Source organism: Peromyscus eremicus, unplaced genomic scaffold (assembly GCF_949786415.1).
Source record: "Peromyscus eremicus unplaced genomic scaffold, PerEre_H2_v1 PerEre#2#unplaced_46, whole genome shotgun sequence".
In the NCBI taxonomy this organism is placed as follows: domain Eukaryota; kingdom Metazoa; phylum Chordata; class Mammalia; order Rodentia; family Cricetidae; genus Peromyscus; species Peromyscus eremicus.
This window is the reverse complement of record NW_026734297.1, coordinates 1000847-1023224: the sequence shown is the minus strand read 5'-3', so window position 1 is coordinate 1023224 and position 22378 is coordinate 1000847. Positions and strand designations below refer to the sequence as shown.

Here is a 22378-nt window from a genome sequence, read left to right as displayed (position 1 = left end):
ATTAAAGTGGGAACGTTTAAACCTTTCAGTTTAGACCAACTGAGGCACCCAGAAAGGACAGTGTCCAACCTGCTGAGCTGCCTGCAGGCTGTGCAGTGTGCTCCAGGTTCCAGCTCTGTGAGCTGTCACCCGTGCTGGGGTGGGCTTGGGTGATGCAGCCATCTTTGAGTCATTTCTGCTCCTGTAAGTGACCCCTCACCCATATTCCTGTAATAACCCCAATAAAACTCACTGGTTCTCAAGGTTGGACTTCAGTGGTATCTGTACTTCGGTCTGTCATGGACTCCCTATCTGGGTTAAGTAGATGTGTTTGTGGATTCTCCCCATGAAAGTTTTGTCACATAACACTCGCAGCATCACACATACACACAAAAGTAGAACAACACAGTCAGGCAGAACAGTGTTTCACTGAGAAATGTGACTCTGTAGGTCATCTGGGAAGGACCCTTTTACTTTACAAACATTCTGTTACTTTGATATGTTTCGAGCACTTAACATTTCTGTCATTTAAATAATAAGAGTATTGTGAGCCACTTGAGGCCTGGGAAAGTACATTCCTCCAGGTCCATTCCTACAGGACTAAAGGCTGCCTATGAAATATAGTTTGATGGTCCTTGGCATTCAGTAAGCATGTCCTCATCCTCCTATTCCTGCCTGCTCCAACTTAGATTGGGTTCATTGTAGATATAACCAACTACCTTATTAAATAAGAAACACAGAACCAATGCAAAGAAGAAAGCCAAGAGGTTAGAGCTAAGAGCTAAAAACCTGACCCTTCCTCCTGTGGTGGTCCTACCTTTCCGAACCAGAGCTACTTACTTCCTGTGTTAAAGTCTTTATATAGAGTTTCTGATCTGCCTTCTCATTGGTTGTAAACCCAACCACATGACCGCCTCATCATGGCCTGTCTGTATAGACCTCCAGGTTTTCCATGATTGGTATTGAGATTAAAGGCATGTGTATCCAATACTAGCTGTATCCCTGAACACACAGAGACTTACCTAGCTCTGCCTACCAAGTGCTGGGATTACAAGTGTACGCCACCATTGTCCTGCTTTCCTAAGGCTTGCTAATAGCTCTGACCCCCAGCCAACTTTATTTATTAACATACAAATAACATTTTTTTAAGAACTTTTTTTTTAAGATTTATTTATTTATTATGTATACAGCATGTATGACCGCAGGCCAGAAGAGGGCACCAGATCCCATTACAGATGGTTGTGAGCCACCATGTGGTTGCTGGGAATTGAACTCAGGACCTCTGGAAGAGCAGTCAGTGCTCTTAACCCCTGAGCCATCTCTCCAGCCCCACAAATAACATTTTAATACAAATAAAATATCACCATAGTTCATGAAGGTGGGAAACTGAGGCCAATGTGGAAAATGGGTAAGGTAACTCAGCTCCTGGAGTACAGAATGAGATGACCACGGTAGGGTTGCTCCATGGAGATGGAGCCCCCTGCCAGCTGCTGACCCAGCCCATCTGTCCTACCAATGCAGTGCACATGGGACACCCCAGAGGACTCTGGGAAAATGCTGCTCTCTCCTCCCCTTATCTCCTTTCAGCCTCTGACTCTGAAAGGGCCCTTTGTGACATCAACACAAGGTTACACACATTGTAGAGACTGGCCAGGAGAGCTTAAGGAGGAAGAGGACACAGAGCTCTGGTCAGTGACCACCAATGGCAAGGAGCACCTGAAGTGAATAAGTGAGAGCCACCAGCCTGGCCCTGAGCCAGCCCTCATCACAAGAGGAACAGTTAACACATAAATCAGAAGGATAATAAGTGTGACAATTGAGTTCTTGTAGACACCTCTCCCATCCTTAGGGGTGGGGTGTGTTATTGCAGGCCTACTGGGTCAACCCACCCAGTCCCTTCCACCACAAAGAACAGCTATGACCAATTGCTGGGTGTGCAGTCAAACGCTTCCTAGGAAATTAATGAAACCTATTGCAAACTGCCTTTGAGCTGGCACCACAAAGAGAATCCTGTAAACAGAGAAGTTCAGAGAGGTGTCTGAGTCAGATGCTAAAAGTGACAGCCTCTGTAGAACTACAGCCATAGCAAAAAGACCTGAGCAGGATGCCTGACCCCCAACCCCCCACTGCCCCTGACCTTAACCCTAGTTACAGAGAGAACCATGAACAACTACCACCAACAAGGAAAGGCTAATCAGGAAGGAACAAACAACTCCAGATGTTGTTCTGCTGAGACTAAAATGTTGCAATACCTAGTAGCAAAATAGCCAGCTAGCTCAGTCCAGATACCCAAACTAGGGCTTGAGCCAATCCCAAGTCTGTAACTATGCAGTTTTGAAGTACCCCAAGCCCCTTTTGTCTAGCCACTGTTAAAGCCCTCACCCCATGCTGCTCAGGATTTCTCCTGCTTTGTTTCAGCCTCAAATGGAGGGAGAGGCCCCAGTTAACTCACAATAAAGGCTCTTTTGTTTTTGCATCAGATTTGGTCTCTTGGTAGAATTTTGTGGGGTCCGGAGTTTGGGTACAACAATAGATGTATGACAGTGAAGTCTATGAGAGCACCTAACGCAATCATGGCCCATTCCCTGGTATGCATGGAGCCTTCTCTTTGGGCTTCAGTAAGTTTCAGGCATTCATGATGGCTTTCCTGTTCTCTGATATCCTGGGCTGTGATGGGGGCAGGCTGCATCATCTTCTTTTCTACTTCCACTTGTGTGTTGAATCTGTCTTCAATTAGACCTACAAACAATAAAAATAGTGAATGTTCAGTCTCAAACACTGGACAAATGGCTGAGGTGCCCATTTGACATATCAAAGCAGATGCTACCAATCAGATTCGCCCTGCCTCCTTTAGTCCCTTACCTGTTACAGGGTATGGTTGTCATACCCTCCTGCCCACCCTAAACTTCTCTAGCTCAGGGGATGGGCTGACATTCCCCCAGATGACCTTCCCTATATAGTCCCCTCATTTTGCTTACTCCTCTTTTAGGCCTTCTGGCTCTGCATCTGGTTCCCTGCTCTTCCTCTCTCTCCCCACCTCTCCCTCCTCACATGGCCAGGATCAGGGTCATGTCCACCCTGGACTCTCTCATATGTCCCTGCCTCTGGCTATGCTCCTCATTTTAGCTCCAATAAACTCTCTCCTCCACCATACCTAGGAACAGTCAAGTCCTTCCTTTTTTTATGGATCTTTTTCATTCTGCCGCAAGGTCACAAAAACACATTGTGGAGACTGGCCCGGAGAGCATATGGAAAAGGACACAGAGCTCTGGTCAGTGACCGTCAATGGCAAGACTGTCCATGGCAAGGAGCACCTGAAGTGAAGTAAACAAGTGAGAACCACCCAGCCCAGCCCTGGCCAGCCACCATCACTAGGGGCCATAGTTAACTTATGATTAAGGGTGATAAAAGTAGCAATTGAGTTCATTTAGCCACCTCTCCTATCCTTAAGGGCGTGGTGTGTTACTGCAGGCCCACTGTGTGGCTGGCACAATCCACAGACACACTCAGGAGCTTGTGGCCTCCGTGCCCTGCACCAACCATTTCCCACAGGAAGGAAAACCAGGGCCAGGTCTTTAGGTAGTTGTTGTGAAAGAGTTAAACATGAGAAAGAGGAATGAGTACCAGTCCCAGGCCCCCAAACCATTAGCCTCAGCAGAAATATTCTTGTGATATTTCTTGTGTCAGCCTGTAGCCTCAGCAGAATAACTTTATGACATTATCTGGGTCTAGCAGAACATCCTGTGGCTATGCTAGGAAGAAAAACAGCCCCCATGGAAAGTCCCCATAGCTGTAGTCCCCCTTCCCGGTGCGGATCTTCAAACTAGCCAATTATGTATTGCCCCGAATCCTATGCTAATTTTGTGGGTTTTGCCTTTAAAAGATGCCTGCAATTACTGTTCAGGGATCCTCTCACTGAATAGTGCAGAGGGCCCGTTTGTGCAAATGATCAAATAAAGCCTCTTGCTGATTGTATCAACTGGTCTGGAGTCTGGGTTTCTGGGGCGCCCACCTGAGAGGGTACTGCCTTGAGTGTGGGGTCTTTCAGTTGATTTCTGTCATCGGCACCCCCATCATCCTCGTGTCCAACCTGTTCTTCCCATGTCCCTTCTCCAGGATGACCATCACCTCACAGGCTCTCCTGCTCAACTCCCAACTCTCCCACATCTCCTTACCCATTAATTGAACAGTGGGTAACTGACAGCTGTCCCAGACCCAGGTTCCCATTGTTGGTTACTCACTCTGCTGCAGGGGTGGCTTTCTCTGCTGCACAGAGATTCCCCTTGTAGGCCCTGCCCCTAGACACCTCTGACCACTGGGCTCCACACCCAGACTACTGTGGTGGCCAGGCCTGGTCCCTTGAGGCACATTGAACCCTCCCTCCAGCTTCACCGTCAGACCTCATCCCCAACAATTCTCTAACAGGCACTCTACCCACTGAACCATATCTCCAAGCTCCCTCCACCAATTTTTTTTGAATCAGCAGATGAACAAGATAACATTTTCCACTGGGATGCCTATAACTAGAAGACACAGACAAGAATACACACTGGGGCTAGAAAGCTGGTTCAGCATTTAAGAGCACATGTTGCTCTTCTACAGGAACCAGGTTTGACACATAGAATCCACGTTAAATCAAGACTGTCTTTAGTTCCAGTCACAGGGAATCCAAAGCTCTCTTCTGACCTTCATGAGCAACGGGCATAAACACGTGTGCAGGCAAATGTAGATAGAGTTTTCCTGCCTGGCCCACAGTCAGGACAAATCTCTCTCACCTGCCCTCAGACCCGACCAAGTAAACACAGAGACTTCTATTGCTTTCAAACTGTATGGCCGTGGCAGGCTTCTTACTAATTGTTCTTATAGCTTAAATTAATTCATTTCCATTAATCTATACCTTGCCACATGGCTCGTGGCTTACCAGCATCTTCACATGCTGTTTCTCATCGTGGTGGCTGGCAGTGTCTCTCTGACTCAGCCTTCCACTTCCCAGCTTTATTCTCCTCCTCGTCCCGCCTACACTTCCTGCCTAGCCAATGGCCAATCAGTGTTTATTGACTAATTAGCAACACATTTGCCATACAGAACATCCCACAGCACTTTCCCCTTTTTTTTTTCAAAAAGGAAGGTTTTAACCTTAACAAAGTAAAATTACATACAATTTGGGAATTTGGGCGTAGCTTCTCTTACTACTTCCTGCTGGAGGGGGGCGCTGTATCTTATGGGGAAACAAAGAAAATTTTAGGATCATGGAGTAGTCCGTGAGGATGTATCGTCTGAGCCAGTCGCCTTGAAACGGTTCTGGATGTTGGATTATCTGGGCCATGGTGTCATCGGGAGACCTTTCAAGGGGTCTTGGCTGGTCAAACCTGATGTATCTTAATCTGGAACAAATCCATAGCCTTTGGCTTTCTGTGGGAACAAAAGCAGAGACTCTTTTCCAAAGTAACATATCCTTATATCCAAATTTTGAAGTCAAGGTATCTTTAAAATATACATATTGGCATAACTCAACAGCTTTTACAATCAAATGTTTTTCTGCAGTTAAAAATCCCAAAGACAACACAATCCAGATTCTCTGTGTAATATTCATCTTCACGTGGCTTATTTTTTATATTAATTTTACTGTCTCTTTAAAGACTTTATTTTTTAAAACTATGTATTTGTTTCTATAACTCTACATATCACTTTTTTTGTCTCTTTCAAGCCTACGTATCTTTTACACACATTGTAAACTATTACATCTGAATCTGTCTTATTGTGAATCTATTGCTTTAAACAGCAGCAGCTGTGGCTGCTGGCTCCACCCACCTCAGCTTCCCAACATGGCCGTGGTACTTTACCACCAGCTTTGGGAGCTATCATGGGTATATGCTTTTATCCAAGCAGCTTGTAGTCCAGAAACCTCTTTTTTTTGTTTTGTACCTGCAAAGGCTAAATCCACCATACAGCTTAATGTGCCACTTGTAGAGGTCTCATTCCTGCCATACTGCAGGTCGAGCACACACACCAGGAAGCCACCAGTAGCTCAAACCGGCAGCTGCCACTCATTTGAGAGAGACAATTAGGAAGCTGTTTTTAGCTCCATTTTAGAATCTTTTTTTCTCAGATTTAGGTGGAAACTCTTGCCACCACGTTGGACACCATTTGTAGCTAGAGTTTTCCTGCCTGGCCCACAGTCAGGACAAATCTCTCTCACCTGCCCTCAGACCCAACCAAGTAAACACAGAGACTTATATTGCTTTCAAACTGTATGGCCATGGCAGGCTTCTTGCTAATTGTTCTTATAGCTTAAATTAATCCATTTCCATTAATCTATACCTTGCCACATGGCTCATGGCTTACCGGCATCTTCACATGCTTTTTCTCATTGTGGTGGCTGGCAGTGTCTCTCTGACTCAGCCTTCCACTTCCCAGCTTTATTCTCCTCCTCATCCCGCCTACACTTCCTGCCTAGCCAATGGCCAATCAGTGTTTATTGACTAATTAGCAACACATTTGCCGTACAGAACATCCCACAGCAGGCAAAAACACTCATGTGCATAAAATAATAAAATAAATAAATCTAAAAATATTTTAAATAATAATAAGCACCAACTATTAATATGATGTTATCTAGATAAAAAGATGTAGCTGCTTTGAGAAGTAGCCAACCACTTTCCAAAACAGTAGAACACAGAACTATAGCGTGACCCAGCAGTTCTACTCAGAGATATATTCCTGATAGAACCTAGTTTACAAATGTCTATACCCTTATTCATCATAATGAAACAGTAAGAAAAACCCAAATGTTCATCAAATGATGAAAAAAATAAAATGGAGTCCATCCATACAGTGGAAGAGCACCTACATAAACAGAAATGAAGTACTGGTTCACACCAAAGGATGGTTGAGCCCTGAAAACACCGTAAGAGGGAGAAGTCAAACATAAAAGGTCACAAATGTGTGGCCCCATTTATGTGAGATATTTGCAATATGCAAACACATAAAGTAGAGCTGTAGCTGCCCAGAATAAGGGAAAGAAGAACGGGAGCAAGGTTTCAAGGCGACTGACATGTTCTACAGTCAGGCAGTGAAGGGTATAATCTTGTGAATGTTCTTAACACTAAACTGTACACACAAAATGGGGGATGTTATTGTTTAGGAAAAACAACAATTATGTAAAATTTCTCAGAAATATTATATTTCTAAAACAATTCACAGCTATTCCACTAATCCAAAAACAGATGGTAAAGAATATGGGTGTAAGCTGGGGGGTGGTTGTGCATGCCTTTAATTCCATCACTTAGGAGGCAGAGTGGGCAGATCTCTGTGAGTTCGAGGCCAGCCTGGTATACAGAGAGAGATCCAGGACAGGCACCAAAACTACACAGAGAAACCAAACCGTCCCTCAAAAACACCAAAACCAAACCAATCCAAACCAAAACAAAACCTTGGGTGTAAATAAAGAAAAAAAAGTGCCAGAATTCCTTAAATATATATATATATATATATATATATATATATATATATATATATATAGAGAGAGAGAGAGAGAGAGAGAGATATAGATAAGTGAAGATCTTACTTTGAAGATACTTAAATGTGAAAGTTTATAGAAAAATATGCAAGTGTATTATCAACACTATGCCATATTCTGAAATAAGCAATGGCAACACTAACAGCAAGAAAGGGAGGATAGACAGAGGTATAATTTTACATTGTTAATTGTTATAATAATTGTATATGTATATAAGGTACAAAGAGATAATTTTATATACACAACAGGTAATGATTGTGGCTGCATTCCTGCTGAACCACACTTGGTCTCTCTCCAAAGAGTAGCACCTAGCCCTAATCAATCCTTGTTTAACCGATAACTTTTGTTTCTCCAGCCACTCTATGTGATTCTTGTCTGAGAGTCTCCTAAGGATACAAAGCCTATGCAAATCTTGGTTCAGGAAACTGGGAAAACTGTGGTTTTCCTGAGAAATCTAGGAATTTGCACTTGGATTTTAGGGAGCTCCTTTCAGGTTGTTTTGAGCATATGGAAATTAACTGGATAAACTGTAATGGAGAGAAATACAAATGCCCTAGGTGAAGGGAAGGTGCTCCAGTCCTTCAAGGCTGGACTCCCCATGAAAGGCTAGACTCATTCTTAAAATGCCTCTGAGTCTTCTTTCCATGGATCCGAGTGAACCCACACACCCGAGTCGAGACAAACAGCAACAAGTGATTAAATCTATAAAGGATTTTTGTTTAGATGGAAGTTACTATTACAAGAACCTTGCTTTATATGTAATTTGCCATAATTATTTAAAGATGCACTCTAAGATAAAGATGACTATTTTAAGCTTAGAAGCAATCATTTCAAAGAAATGAAGAGGTATGGATTATAAGACATTAGTGAAGATAAGATAGAGTCCTGAAATCTAGTTAATTGAGATGAAAGCAGATACTTAGAGAAAGAACAGGTAGCAGTGAGGACAAATGGAAAATAATTTAGACAGAAAGCCATATACAAAAACTGGACCAGACATAAAAGATATAAAGAATTCAACCAAAACAGATTGTCAGATGTGACCTTTTGAAAAACAGCAAGATCAAGCCATGCATGATAGAACACACTGAAAATCACTTATCTCCAAAAGAAAAAGAAAACACGAAAATGACAGTCCTGAACTCCTCAAACATGATGAGGTTACAGGAGTCAAGGAAAGACTGAAGACAGGTCACTGCAAAAGGGGGCCCTGAGAGACAAGGGGATGGTTGAGAGCACCTGTTGCTCTCCTAGAGGACCCAAGTTCAGACCCCAGCACCCCCATCAGACAACACACAAATGCCTTTAACTCCAGGTCCAGGGGATTCAATGCCTTCTACTGGCCTCTGTGGGCACCGCCCCCATACCCCGACCACACATAGCAAACACACAGAGAGACACACACACGCACATAAATAAACAAATAAATAAATCTTTTTAAGTATTGTAAATTAAAGAAATTTTAGATAGCAAAAACTGTTCAATTTAGAAGTCTTACCTTTTGCTTTTCATCTGGACCCTCAGTTTGCTGTACATCTCTAGGACTTGATAAGGAAAACAGATCACACAGGCATTATTAGACAAAATAATCAACTAAGCTTAAGGAATTACATCAAGAATCCTACTCCCTTTCCATTTCCTCACCTGGAAGACACAGCATTAAACTCATCAGCAGTGGCAGAAATATTTCTCTGTTTCTACAGCTCTTCTATTGATATTACCAGCTTGGCAGAAAGAAAAAATAGAATTACACCAAGAGCTGTAAATAAAAAGCTTTCAGTTATATTTTTCCATCCTGCATTTGATTCATCCAAGAACCCCGGTTTTTTGGTAAGATCTTCATGAACAGTCTTTTTTCTTTTGGGCCAATATCCACCTCCCAAATCATGACCCAGAGACTTATTATTACTTTAGAATGCTCGGTACAGCTATAAACATATAAGATAAGGTCATAATGATCCATGGTATGCATAAGTAGTATATGCTAATAAAAGCATTTAAAATGCAAAGGTCAGTGGCTTATGATGAATAGCACCCAAATTTGACCTCCGGTCTACATACACATGCACAGGAACCTACAAAAACATGCACCCACATGTGCATACAACAAACAAATAGAAATAAAACCTGTCTGGCAGATACAGTGGAATGGCATATGCAAATAAATACAACAACCCAGGCCAGGGGAACACAAGCTTGCAGATATCCTCTCCTTAGTGCTGCCACTGTCATACATGGTCTACTTTATTTTTGGTGCTGTCTCTGAGTCCAGGGCCTCAGGGATATTTACCAAACCTTCAGTTTCTCAAAGTCTTCTCAATGAAAAATATATGAGGTGATAGATATGACAACCACTCCCATTTGATCATTCCATTTTGTTCATCCATGTTGGACACATGCATGCAGATGTCAATATGGACCACATGATACACACAACTATACATCATTTAAACATAAAAATGTAAAAACAGAATTTAAAACTGTACTTAATCATATATCCTGAATATAGATAAATTTGTTAGGCAGATAAAGATCCATATTCTAAAACCTACAGGTGTTACTGAGAAATCGAAATGAATCATATGTAAGTAAATAGTCATATGCTTTGTTCTAAGGTTAAAAGATTAATTATTTAAGTGTTAATTTTCAACATTCTAATTCCCTAAAGGCCAAAAGACTTTTTTATATTTCTAGTTTAAATTTATTGAATGTATGTGTTTATATGTGTATAGGAGCATGGATATCATGGGGCATGTGTGGCGGTCTGAGGACAACAGGTGGAATTTGATTCTGTCCTTCCACCTTTGAGTTTCAGGAATCACACTCAGGACATCAAGCTTGGTGGTAAGTGCTTTCCCTGCTGCCTTAGTTTCTTTTCTATTCCTATGATAAGACACTGGCACCAACACTACTTATAAAATAAACCATTTCATTCTGGGCTCATGGTTCCATGACAATCATGGTGGTGAGCATGGCTGCAGGTAGGCATGTGCTGGAGCAGCAACTGAAAGCTTGTATCAACTTGGTTCACAGCAGGAGGCACAGAGAACCCACTGAGAATGACAAGGGCTTTTGAAACCTCCAAGCCTGCTCCCAATGACACACCTTCTCCCAAAGGACACACCTTCCCAACCTGCTGCACAACTAGGGACCAAGCATTGAGTTAGATGTGCCTATGGGGACCATTCTCACACCGCCACATCTGCAGAGACAAAGACTCCAGATGGTTTTAGTTGAGAATATGTTTATAGAATTCCTCTGGAGGCCTGGGAACAGCTTAGTGGGAGAGCACTTCTCTAACCATCACAAAGCCTAGGTTTAACCCCCAGCATGCAAAAACAACAAGTCAGAGAAATGCAAAGACTAGCCAAAACTACTCCACTGCTTTAGCTGCTGAGTTTAAAAAGCCCTGGTTGCCGGGCGGTGGTGGCGCACGCCTTTAATCCCAGCACTTGGGAGGCAGAGCCAGGTGGATCTCCGTGAGTTCGAGGCCTGCCTGGGCTACCAAGTGAGTTCCAGGAAAGGCGCAAAGCTACACAGAGAAACCCTGTCTCGAAAAACCAAAAAAAAAAAAGAATAAATAAAAAAAAAAGAATAATAAAAAAAAAAAGCCCTGGTTTGTCACCCATTTTAGAATACAGGGTCACATCCTCCATACATTGACTGTCTGACTCCCCTACATCTCAGAAGTCAGATCTATTCCAGGGACAGCTGATAAGAACAAACCAGTCACTGGGGAGAAACACGTCCACAATATGCTTGCTGTGGGATGTATGGCAAATGTGTTGCTAATTAATCAATAAAACACTGATTGGCCGTTGGCTAGGCAGGAAGTATAGGCGGGGCAAGGAGGAGAATAAAGCTGGGAAGTGGAAGGCTGAGTCAGAGAGACACTGCCAGCCGCCACGAAGAGAAACAGCTTGTGAAGATGCCGGTAAGCCACGAGCCATGTGGCAAGGTATAGATTAAAGAAAATGGATTAATTTAAGCTATAAGAACAGTTAGCAAGAAGCCTGCCACGGCCATACAGTTTGAAAGCAACATAAGTCTCTGTGTTTACTTGGTCGGGTCTGACAGGCTGTGGGACTGGCAGGTAAAAGAGATTTGCCCTGACTGTGGGCCAGGCAGGAAAACTCCAGCTACGTATGCTCTGAAATCTGCATGGCAGAAGAGAGCTTTCTCCTCCTCCTGTGTCCCCTCGACCATCCCTGACCTGCAAAGGCACACTCTCCAACACGGCACAAGCTGTCTGCTGAGGAATAAATCCACAGCAGCTGCTATGCCCCTGCCTCAACCCCACGAGAGGAAATTCATTTTCCTGTCATCAAAAAGAGTCCCTTACCTTCCCTAAGAGGCTTTTCTCAATTCTGCCTTTCCCAACACTGGCTTAATCTGTATCATCAGCCTTGTCTAGCTGAGCTGGGAAATCTGGGGGGCTGCAAGAAGGAGAAAAGGTCAGTATACAAGGAAGGGTTCAGGACTGTATACAGACCAAAGCTTCATTAAATCTAAGTGCTACTTGCAGGCATGATTATTTTACTAGAAGTCACCACAACGAAGAACTTCACAGACCTCTCACTGAGGCTTACTAACTTCAAGAGAACCCATTCTGGCCAAGAAAAGACTTAAAAGAAATTTTCCCGACAGAGGGAGTCCTACCTCTTCTTCTCTGGACCCGAGAAGCAGTTCTTGACATTTTCTTTCCAGGGAACTGACTCCTTGTGCATTTCTCCTCCTCCTGCTTCTCTCCAGCAATACCCTTGCTCTTCTGACAAACACTAGCATCTTTTATCTTCACAGGGGACAGCATACCCTTAACAAAGTCACTTGGGACTGATCTAACCTCCCTGGAGGAGGCAGGCACACCTCCAAACCCCTGGTTGTCCACAATTGCTCATCTACAATCAGGAGCAGCTGTTTTTCATTTGATGTTATTTGCTTCACAAGATTTAGACAACAGGCAACATGATTTTTTAATCTCTAAAACAATGTGATGTATCTCTAGTTCTTCTACTCTCAGGTCTCCTGAAAACCTGACTGAATCAAGAGGTTTACAGAGAATAGCCACAACCCAAGCAGGAAAATCATCAACCATCAGGGCTATTTAGGCATGGAGTAATCACATCCAAGGGATGAAATGTCTACTGAGTTGATGTTCAATATTGGTAGCTCATTTAATATTTTTTCTTTCATGAATCTGGTTTAAAAAGAAAGACCACAGATTCCATTTCAAGTACATCCAGTTTTGAATTTAGAGACTTTCTAAAAATCCAAACACTGATCAACACAGCACACTTCCCCCTGGTCACCAGACACTGCTCCGTTAATAAATCACAAGCATTCATGAGCACAAGAAATACAAGGGAGCAATTACCAGGTAGCCTTGGAAGCATTAATAATCTCTTTGATCAGAGGTTCCCCCAGGGTGATGTCCATGGAGGCTTGCTTGGAAAAGTCTTTGGTGTCATCTGGGTGCCTGGCCAGCCCATGGTTTGTGTCCAGAGTTCACCCGCTTCAGAGCCTGTCTCCATGTGTGCCCTACAGGAAAAGACACAGAAGGTGAAATGATGCACCAAAGACAAGGCCAGCAAAGGTGCTGGGGAACAGAATTCCGGTTACCGCCTCTTAAAAGAAAATTAATATAGACTGTGTTCACTTAGGATGGAAAGAGCAGGGGGCCAGGCAGTGTTTGCCTGAGGAAGAGGTGGACACAGGCTGGGAACAAGTGCCAACAGAAGAGTGAGATGGCCAAGGAGCTTCTGGCTCACACAGAAAGTTCTGGCTGGAAGTTACAGATGCCCTTTAGTGTGACTGATTTAGTGTGACTAAATTCTGTGTGGTCACTCTGTGGGGAGACAGGGAGACCAAGCATTCCTGTGGCCCAGATTAGAATTTTGTCTTCCCACTTCAAATAAATTAAGAAAAATATCTCTTACAGTCATTTTTTGTTGTAGTTAATTCCTGATGTAGTCAAGTTAACAACCAAGGATAGCCATCAGAGGGTGCATTAGTAATAAAAATGAGAAGTGTCTGTTTGTACTACTTATGATCTTCAAAGCCTTGATTTCCCTGGTATCCTAACCAGATCTTTGGAAAATTCTTTTATCCACACCTTGCTGTCCATGGGGAGATCAACCATCTCCAGTGTGGCTTCAACTTCTGATCTCTACAAGGTCCTACTCCAAATCAGACTCTACTTTATTGAATTTGGACTTCACCATCTGAAAGACACAGTCCATCCAGTCCTCATGGAGTCTAGGTTCAGAGAGGGCACAGGAGCACACTTAGAGGAGCAAAGTTCTTAGTTCTGGAGTATTTGCACTCCATGCTGGTCACAGGCAACCTTCTGATCTGTAGGCACTGTCAGGAGAAATTGAAGGACCACACAGGCAGAAGAGAAGAGCCTGTCTTGTTCTATGAAGAGGCCATGACTGGGGCATGGCTGCATGGTGGCCCCGGCAGCAACAGCCTGGCACAGGTGGTTTGGGGACCTCAAAGAGACAAAGGCGTGGCAGGTGGGACATAGGGGAGCACATCTAAAAGAAGACCATCATTTGGATGAAACCCAGAATGACAACCTTCCCCAACTAAGGGGAAGCAGCAATATCATGGTCATTGGTGAAGGAGGGGTCAAAAGGAACAGGCAGAGAAAGTACTGCCATGGAGTTGAAAGTGGTGGGTATGTGCATAGCATGTACACATGCCCACCTATACACGTGCAGACACACACACACACACACACACACACACACACACACACACACACAAAAACACACACGGCATCCAACGTGGGGGCAAGAGTTTCCACCTAAAAACTGAGAAAAAAGATTCTAAAATGGAGCTAAAAAGAGCTTCATAATTGTCTCTCTCAAATGAGCGGCAGCTGCCGGTTTAAGCTACTGGCTGGTTCCTGGCGTTTTGTGCTCGATCTGCAGTATGGCAGGAATGAGGTCTCTGCAAGTGGCACATTAAGCTGCATGGTGGATTTAGCCTTTGGTAGTTCAAAACAAAAAAAAGAGGTTTTTTGGGCTACATGCTGTTTGGATAAAAGCATAGACCCACAACAGCTCCCAGATCTGGTAGTGAAACGCACAACTGCCATGTTGGGAAGCTGAGGTGGGTGGAGCCAGCAGCCACAGCTGCTGCAGGTTAAAGCAATAGATTCACAATAAGACAGATTCAGATGTAATAGTTTACAATGTGTGTAAAATATACGTAGGCTTGAAAGAGACATGAAAAGGTGATATATACAGTTATATAAACAAATACATAGTTTTAAAAAATAAAGTCTTTAAGGAGACAGTAAAATTAATATAAAAAATAAGCCACGTAAAGATGAATATTACACAGAGAATCTGGATTGTGTTGTCTTTGGGATTTTTAACTGCAGAAAAACATTTGATTGTAAAAGCTGTTGAGTTATGCCAATATGTATATTTTAAAGGTAACTTGACTTCAAAATTTGGATATAAGGCTATGTTGCTTTGGAAAGGAGACTCTGCTTTTTGTTTCCACAGAAAGCAAGACGCTATAGATTTGTTCCAGATTAAGTTACATCAGGTTTGACCAACCAAGACCTCCTGAAAGGTCTCCAATAACACCATGGCCCAGATGATCCAACATCCAGAATGGTTTGAAGGCAAATGGCTCAGATGATACACCTTCATGGACTACTCCATAATCCTAAAATTTTCTTTGTGTCCCCATAAGATATAGCGTCCTTCTCCAGCAGGAAGTAGTAAGAGAAGCTACGCCCAAATTCCCAAATTATATGTAATTTTACATTGTTAAGGTTAAAAACTTCCTTTTTGAAAAAAAATAGAAAGAAAAGAAAAGGGGAAGTGCTGTGGGATGGTCTATATGTCAAGTGTGTTGCTGATTGGTCAATAAATAAATCACTGATTGGCCAGTGGCCAGGCAGGAAGTATAGGTGGGACAAGGAGGAGAATAAAGCTGAGAAGTGGAAGGCTGAGTCAGAGAGACACTCCCAGCCGCCACTACAAACAGCATGTGAAGATGCCGGTAAGCCACAAGCCACATGGCAAGGTATAGATTAATGGAAATGGATTAATTTAAGCTGTAAGAACAGTTAGCAAGAAGCCTGCCATGGCCATATAGTTTGTAAGCAATATAAGTCTCTGTGTTTACTTGGTTGGGTCTGAGCAGCTGTGGGACTGGCAGGTGAGAGAGATTTGTCCTGACTGTGGGCCAGGCAGGAAAACTCTAGCTACACACACACACACACACACACACACACACACACACACACACACACACATACACACATAACTGCAAAAGTATGCATGTAAGAAAGGATAGGTACCTTGGGGGACTGGGACTGTGGAGGAAATAATGTAATTTATCAGAGGCATGGAGAGTAGGCAACCTCTGAAGACAGAGTCTGGTACAGCTAACCCTGAAAGAAAAGTGACAGTTTATTTCCAGATGAGGATACAGTCTCTAGAAACCCAGGTAAGTGGTGATACAAGAGCTAGAAGGACAATCATCCTGCTCTGTCCCTCAGGCTTCCTCAGCTGGCCCACACACCCTGGTCCCTCATGGCTGATCCCTTCTAACACCCAGCAGCCAGCAGTATCTACCAACCAACGTCTCCCCACCTCTCCCCTGGCTCCTGCAGATGCCCCACACACTGAGGTCAGTAGGGACTGCAGCCAGATTTTCCCACACACCATCTATTCCCACCTTGGGTCCATTCCATGTGGCCCACTGCACATGATACCACCTGTCATCATCTTTGGTCACCACACTCATGATGATGCAATCCGGGGACACTACAGCATCACATAATGCACATGGTGGCCCTGGAGGCAAAGAAAGACCCAACACCAGACATCAGCACAGTTTGACAGCCAAATTAAGATTAAGAGCTATTGTAGAGGATGTGGTTCTAGACAGGACTTGTTGTCTTTTTGATCCTTTGGGGGCTGTGGAATCTTGGGCATTGCATGTGCTAAGATCCAGAGCATGAACCTAGCATGTTAACCACATTTCCTGGTTATAGAAAGCCTAGGTCCATCTCCAAAGTCAGCACCTGCCTGAGTCCATTTTGGGAAAATAGGAACAAGGACCCTCTCCTGGTGGTTGACTGGAAAAGTCAGCTGAGACAAACAACAGCAGGGGTCACAGCAGGTGCCCCAAAGTGCATAGAGATGTGGTCTCTTCTGTCACCATGTGTCCATCACTGACACGGCTTTCCATGTTTAGCTGGTGTCAGCCACCTCTTCAGAGGAAACATAATGAACTCCGCACACCCCAAGACTTCCTCCCTGTGTCAGTAATTCTGTCCCAGCTATAACCCATGCCATCTGTCACTGTGAGGACCTGCCTAATGGGAATGTCATCCTTTCCATGTAACAGGACAGTATATGTCCCTCCGAAGCACAAGGAGATCTGGACTCTGCTCTCGGGAGGCAGCCAAGCACTTGGCACAACGGGCTCTTGCTGGATTAGAGTTTGAACCCAACCTGCACAGGCCACTTCAGAGATGAAAGAAGGGGAGCCACACTTCATGGTCTGTTGTCAGGAAGGGAGTCAAGCCAGGAGTCCTGAGTCTCCACCTGACCCACACAGTCACCAGCTGGACTGGAGAGAGGGTTTCGCCCAACAAGGAGGTCAAAGTCAGAGCTTTGCACTTCTTGAGGAAGCATGCTGGATACCTGTCTGGGGATGCAGCTCCATAGTGGAACACTTACCAAGCATGCATGCACAAGGATCTAAGTTCCATCCCCAGAATTGCAGGGCAGGAGAAAGGGAAAAGTCAAAGTAGGGGCTGCATAAAACCAAAGGAGGAGCCTGGCAGTGGTTGTGTGAGCCTTTAATTCCAGCCCTTGGGAGTCAGAGCCAGGCGGATCTCTGTGAGTTCGAGGCCAGCTTGGTCTACAGAGCGAGATCTAGGGAAGGCACCAAAACTACACAGAGAAACCCTGTCTCAAAAAACAAAAAAAAAAAAAAAAAAAACAACAACATCAACAACAAATAGAGGATTAAAGAGGTGAGGAGTCTCCAGAGGCTGGACCCCATCATCTTCGGGGCCGCTAGAGCTCTTTCCTCCTCCTCTACTCTCCACTGTATGAACTGTTGTGTGGCTTCCAAGGCCCAGCTTTTCAGGTTCCACTCCCAAGTGAGAGTTGCCACAGAACTCCTCCTGTTCTCTGAGTGCCCAGCAGTCCTGTCCAACACATCGGGGCTCGGAAGTGTGTAGGTCCCTCTTTCCCTGGTTTTGGCTCAGGGCTCTGCCTCCCTTGCCTTCCCGGTTTCCTGAGACTGACTACTCCAGTTGCCACCGCAGCCAACTCCTCTCCACAACTGCTGGAGAGCTCAGCAAGCTCACCAGCTTCCCCCAAGTTCCACCCCTTCCTGCCCTGAATGGTGTCCCAGCGTTTCCCAGGCCGCGTCTGGCACTCGCATTACGGGTCCCCAGCACCAACATCGTGGGCATCCCCGACTGGCTCACCTAGACGTCTGACTCCCTCCTCTGCAGTCTTGGCCACGCTCCACTTTGGGACACCAGCTCTGTGCGGCTTTTCCCAGAGGAACCTAAACCATGGCAACTTACTTCAGGGTTTTCCAGAGACTGATGGGCAGGACTCTATGGCTACGAAGAGGCGGTGCACTTTAAGGACATGCCCCATCTGAGGGCCCTGTGCTGATGCCCCTTGAGAGGGACTGCATTCCCTTCTGTGAAATCCATAAAGCTGGGAGAGGAGGGGCGCTGTGGTAACCATACCCCTCTTCCCAGCTAGCGACTCAAACATTTAGCTTGCTCTTAGAGGGATTAGAGGTTCACCCTGGTTTGAGGGATTTATGAAGCCACGCCCACTCACACCACCCCCCTGCCGGGAGCTCTGAACTTTCCTTTGTGAGCTGCAAACAAAGAACACCCTCCTCTGGTTTCTACTCTAAGTGGTACTTCCTCCTTCTTGGCAAGTGCTCAGGAGCCCTGAGAAACTCGCCTTTGAGTGGAGGTGGGAGAGGCCCCTTGAAGGTGTAGGTCTGTAGGTCAGACCTGCATTCCACTTAGGAAGCTGCAGTCCCCACTGTGGTTGGGCACCAGCAGGACAGGGCCACATATCCAAGTTCCCCTGGGAAACTGGTGAGCCTTCCATTGTGGTTGCTGGGAAAGAAACTCAGATCCCCTGGAAGTGCAGCTAGTGCTCTTCAGACACAATTTTTTCTTTTTTTGCTTTGCTTTTGAGACAGGGTTTCTGTTCTGCCCTGGGTATGCTGGAACTTGCTCTGTAGAGCAGGCTGGCCTCAAGTTCAAAGATCCATCTCCCTCTGCCTTCCACGTGCTGAGTTTTAAAGTGTGTGCTAGCAACTGCCCTCCCTGTTTTTTTAAATACACCGTGTGTGTGTGTGTGTGTGTGTGTGTGTGTGTGTGTGTGTGTGTGTGATGTCAAGGACAACTTGGGGGAGTTTGTTCTTTTCTTGCTCAATAGGGGTTCTCAGGATTGAACTCAGGCCCTCAGTGTTGACCATGATTACTCTCTACCTGGTGGGGTTTTGTGGGTGTTGGGGTTTAGTCCTCGGGATGGAGCCCAGCTCTTCACATATGCTAGTCAATCACCCAACGAAGGAGCTACATCCCCAGCAGATATTTGTTACTCAATGGCAGGGATGGAACTTGGGTCCTTACTATGCCAAGTGAGAACCACACCTTTGAGTGGCCCCAGACTGGCACTCTCATTTGTAACCTCAGACATGTTTGCGTAGTGCCTGGTTTTGTGAACACAGCCATGTCCTCAGGGTGACAGTGTCTTCGTGGAGTGCCCCTCTGTTAGACATAGTCCAAGATAACTGGACACTCAGAATGTTGGTGTCCCCACTGTTGGAAGTACCAGGACCGCAGATCCCTGTCTTTGATCAAACCTACTTTCTAACCAGCATGGTGGCACACACCTGTCATTCAAGCACTTGGGAGGCAGGAGAATCTCCTGAGACCAACTGTGTAAGGCCATCCTGGCCAGTGCAGTCAGGAGTTGCCTCCATGTCCAGCTGTAGACACAAGCCAAGCATGCAGACATCCCCAGTCCTGGGGAGGAAAGCCACATGGCACACCACAAACCCAGTGATACCCAGGCTGCTCCAATGGGGATGCAATGGCTGAAGAGGCAGGGCAAGGAAGGCAGCAGCTGCTCCTTTGCAGTGAGGGGCAAGACCCGGGGTACTCAGAGACATTGAGGGCCTAAGACCCAGCAGCAGGCCAGCCTGTGTCAGCCTGGAGTGACCATTTAAGGAGGAAGGAGTCCTGAGTCCTGGACCTGCTGCGGCCTGTGCAGCTGGAGCACGAAATCTGGCGAGGGACGCCGAGGTTCAACAGCACTCTAGACACCCAGTTTCGTCAGGGAAGCAGCTCTCTTTATTAGTACCAACATGGGCTTATACACCCCTCTAACAGCAGGGCTCAAGGAATGGTTACTTTGTATCCAGAGGCAAGCCCACACTGTTTTCCAAACAGGAAAAACCACAGGGGAACTGATCCTCAGCACCCTCTGGAACCCAACTGCTCATTTTCCACACCAACAACTTAACTGAGACAGGACAAAAAAGGACATTTAAAATTAAGGCAGCAAAGTTACTCCTGCTGACATGGACCCAAAGTTGCTGGTGGCTGCTGGGTTCAGGAGCAGGGCCATGGTGGGGTCCTGCTGTGATCAGAAGGTTCAGCAGAGCATCTGAAGGGCAGACAAGGACCAAAGGAGGACTGGCCACAAATGCAGAGACCTTATAGTGCTTCTGTGAAGCAGAGCTGGGAAGTGGGGTGCAGGTGAAGGGGAGCAGCAGGTCTCTCCACATCAGTTCATTGTAGTCATTGCCCTATACCTGTTGCTTGTCTTATTTCGTGTGTGTGTGTGTGTGTGTGTGTGTGTGTGTGTGTGTGTGTGTGTATTGTGTGTATTGTGTGTATTGTGTCTGTGACACAGGTGTGACCAGGCCAGTTTGAACAACCATAAGTGCAAATGTAGGTAACAGTGAAATATCACATATCGTTCTTTTGTAACAGGGTCTCATGAACTACCAGTTCTCAGGTTCCTTGGGTGTCCCTCATCCCTTCCTGGAGTTAGAGGCTCCCATGGCATTCCAGGACTTGTTTTTATGTAGTTCCTGAGGATTCAAACTCAAGTTCTCAGGCTTTCAGAGCAACTGCTCAGACCCTCCCAGTGTCTCCACAGCCCCACTTGTTGGTCATAAAATTCTCATATCTTTGCTGACATTTCTGTTCAAACATTTTCTAAGTTGGACATTTTCTCACTACTGAGTCTGAGGGTTTTTTAATAGCTAGTTGCCAGCAGCTGCAGCTCTTGTGTCTTGATGAGCAGAATTTCTAGATTTGCTTTCAAAAGACCAATATTCCTTTATGGAGTTTTCTTTTTCTTTTTTCTTTTCCAGACAGGGTCTCTACATAGTCCTTACAGGGCTGGAACTCACAGACATCCACCTGCTTCTGCCTCCTGAAGGCTGGGATTAAAGGCTTGGGCTAATACATCCAACCCCACTTGTTGGTCATGTGTCCTCTGACAGCTATATGGACATGTGGCCTGAACCCTGCCCCTAATGAAATAAAAATGTAAAAAGTCTTTAAAAGTGACCACAAAACTTATTATTTGCACAATCAATGCTAACTAAAATGTTCCAGCCATGTAGTGGTGGCACATGTGGAGGCCTGTGGAGATGGAACCCAGGCCTTCCATATTCCAGGTGAGAATGGAGAACCTGCCTAGGGTTTGACTTTGTAGAATCCTTAGTCAGTGTCAAGGGTGTGCTGGTGTTGAGGGTCAAGACCCTGAACACCATGTCCTGCTTTACCATATGGCTCCTCTCGGGTTTCCCCTCACGGTTTCATATATGACATTTGGCAGTGCTATCTGGTTTCAAAACATGGCATTTTTACTCTGAAATTGTGAAGGATTCCCTTCTGAAATATTTATTTTATTTTTGCTCTATTTTTTTTTAGACAAGTCTTCTCTGTGTAGCTCTGAGTGTCCTGAACTTGCTCTGTAGACCAGGCTGGCCTCAAACTCAGAGATCTCCCTGCCTGCCTCTGCCTTCTGAGTGCTAAGATTAAAGACATGTGCCACCACTACATGGCTGGAACATTTTAGTTAGCATTGATTGTGCAAATAATAAGTTTTGTGGTCACTTTTAAAGACTTTTTACATTTTTATTTCATTAGGGGCAGGGTTCATGCCACATGTCCATATAGCTGTCAGAGGACAACTTGTGGGAATTCGTTCTCACCCTCCACCACATGGGCCCTGCAGATAAAACTCAGGTTGTCAGGCTTGGTGGCAAGCACCTTTACCCACTGAACCATCTACTGGCCTAACTTTTGTTTTTCGCTTTTCATGCTAAAGTTGAATTATAGAGCTCACACGCAAGGCAAGCTCTCTTCCAGCCAACCCTTCACTTCGTTGAGACAGCCACATGGTGAAATTTTTCCTCTTTCTTTCTTTGCTTCTTTTTATGATTTCTTTGTTTTCTGTACATGAATGTTTCACTTGCATGTATGTCTGTGCATCATGTGCAGTCTTGCTGCCTTTAGTGGTCAGAAGAGTGCATTGCATCCCCTGGAGCTGGGGTTACCATGTGGGTGCTGGGAGTTCAACCCAGGTCCTTCATAAGAGCAGTAAGTGCTCTTATCCACAAAGCCAGCTCTTCAATTCCTTGGTCACACAGTACAGTCACTTTTTGAAGGTTCCTGTGGTTGGACTGATCCTAAATCCTACAGCTCTGCTATTGGATTCCCAACAGAACAGGGAGCCAGATCTCCTTGAGGGCATTTGGGAAAAACTCATATGTATTTCCTAGGCAGAATAGCCATTAGCTGGGAGGTTAGGGCACAGGCACAATCAGTTTTGG

The 22378-nt window shown here is 45.0% G+C and overlaps 1 long non-coding RNA gene across 1 annotated transcript; it reads right to left on the bottom strand.

The window, feature by feature from the left end:
• Nucleotides 1–1170: 1170 nt before the first annotated feature.
• Nucleotides 1171–9255, bottom strand: LOC131901191 (uncharacterized). Its single transcript, XR_009376429.1, has 3 exons — nt 9143–9255; nt 8997–9042; nt 1171–2718 (listed from the first exon to the last, which is right to left on the bottom strand). It is a non-coding gene; the product is annotated as an uncharacterized LOC131901191 (long non-coding RNA).
• Between the last annotated feature and the right edge of the window lie 13123 nt (nt 9256–22378).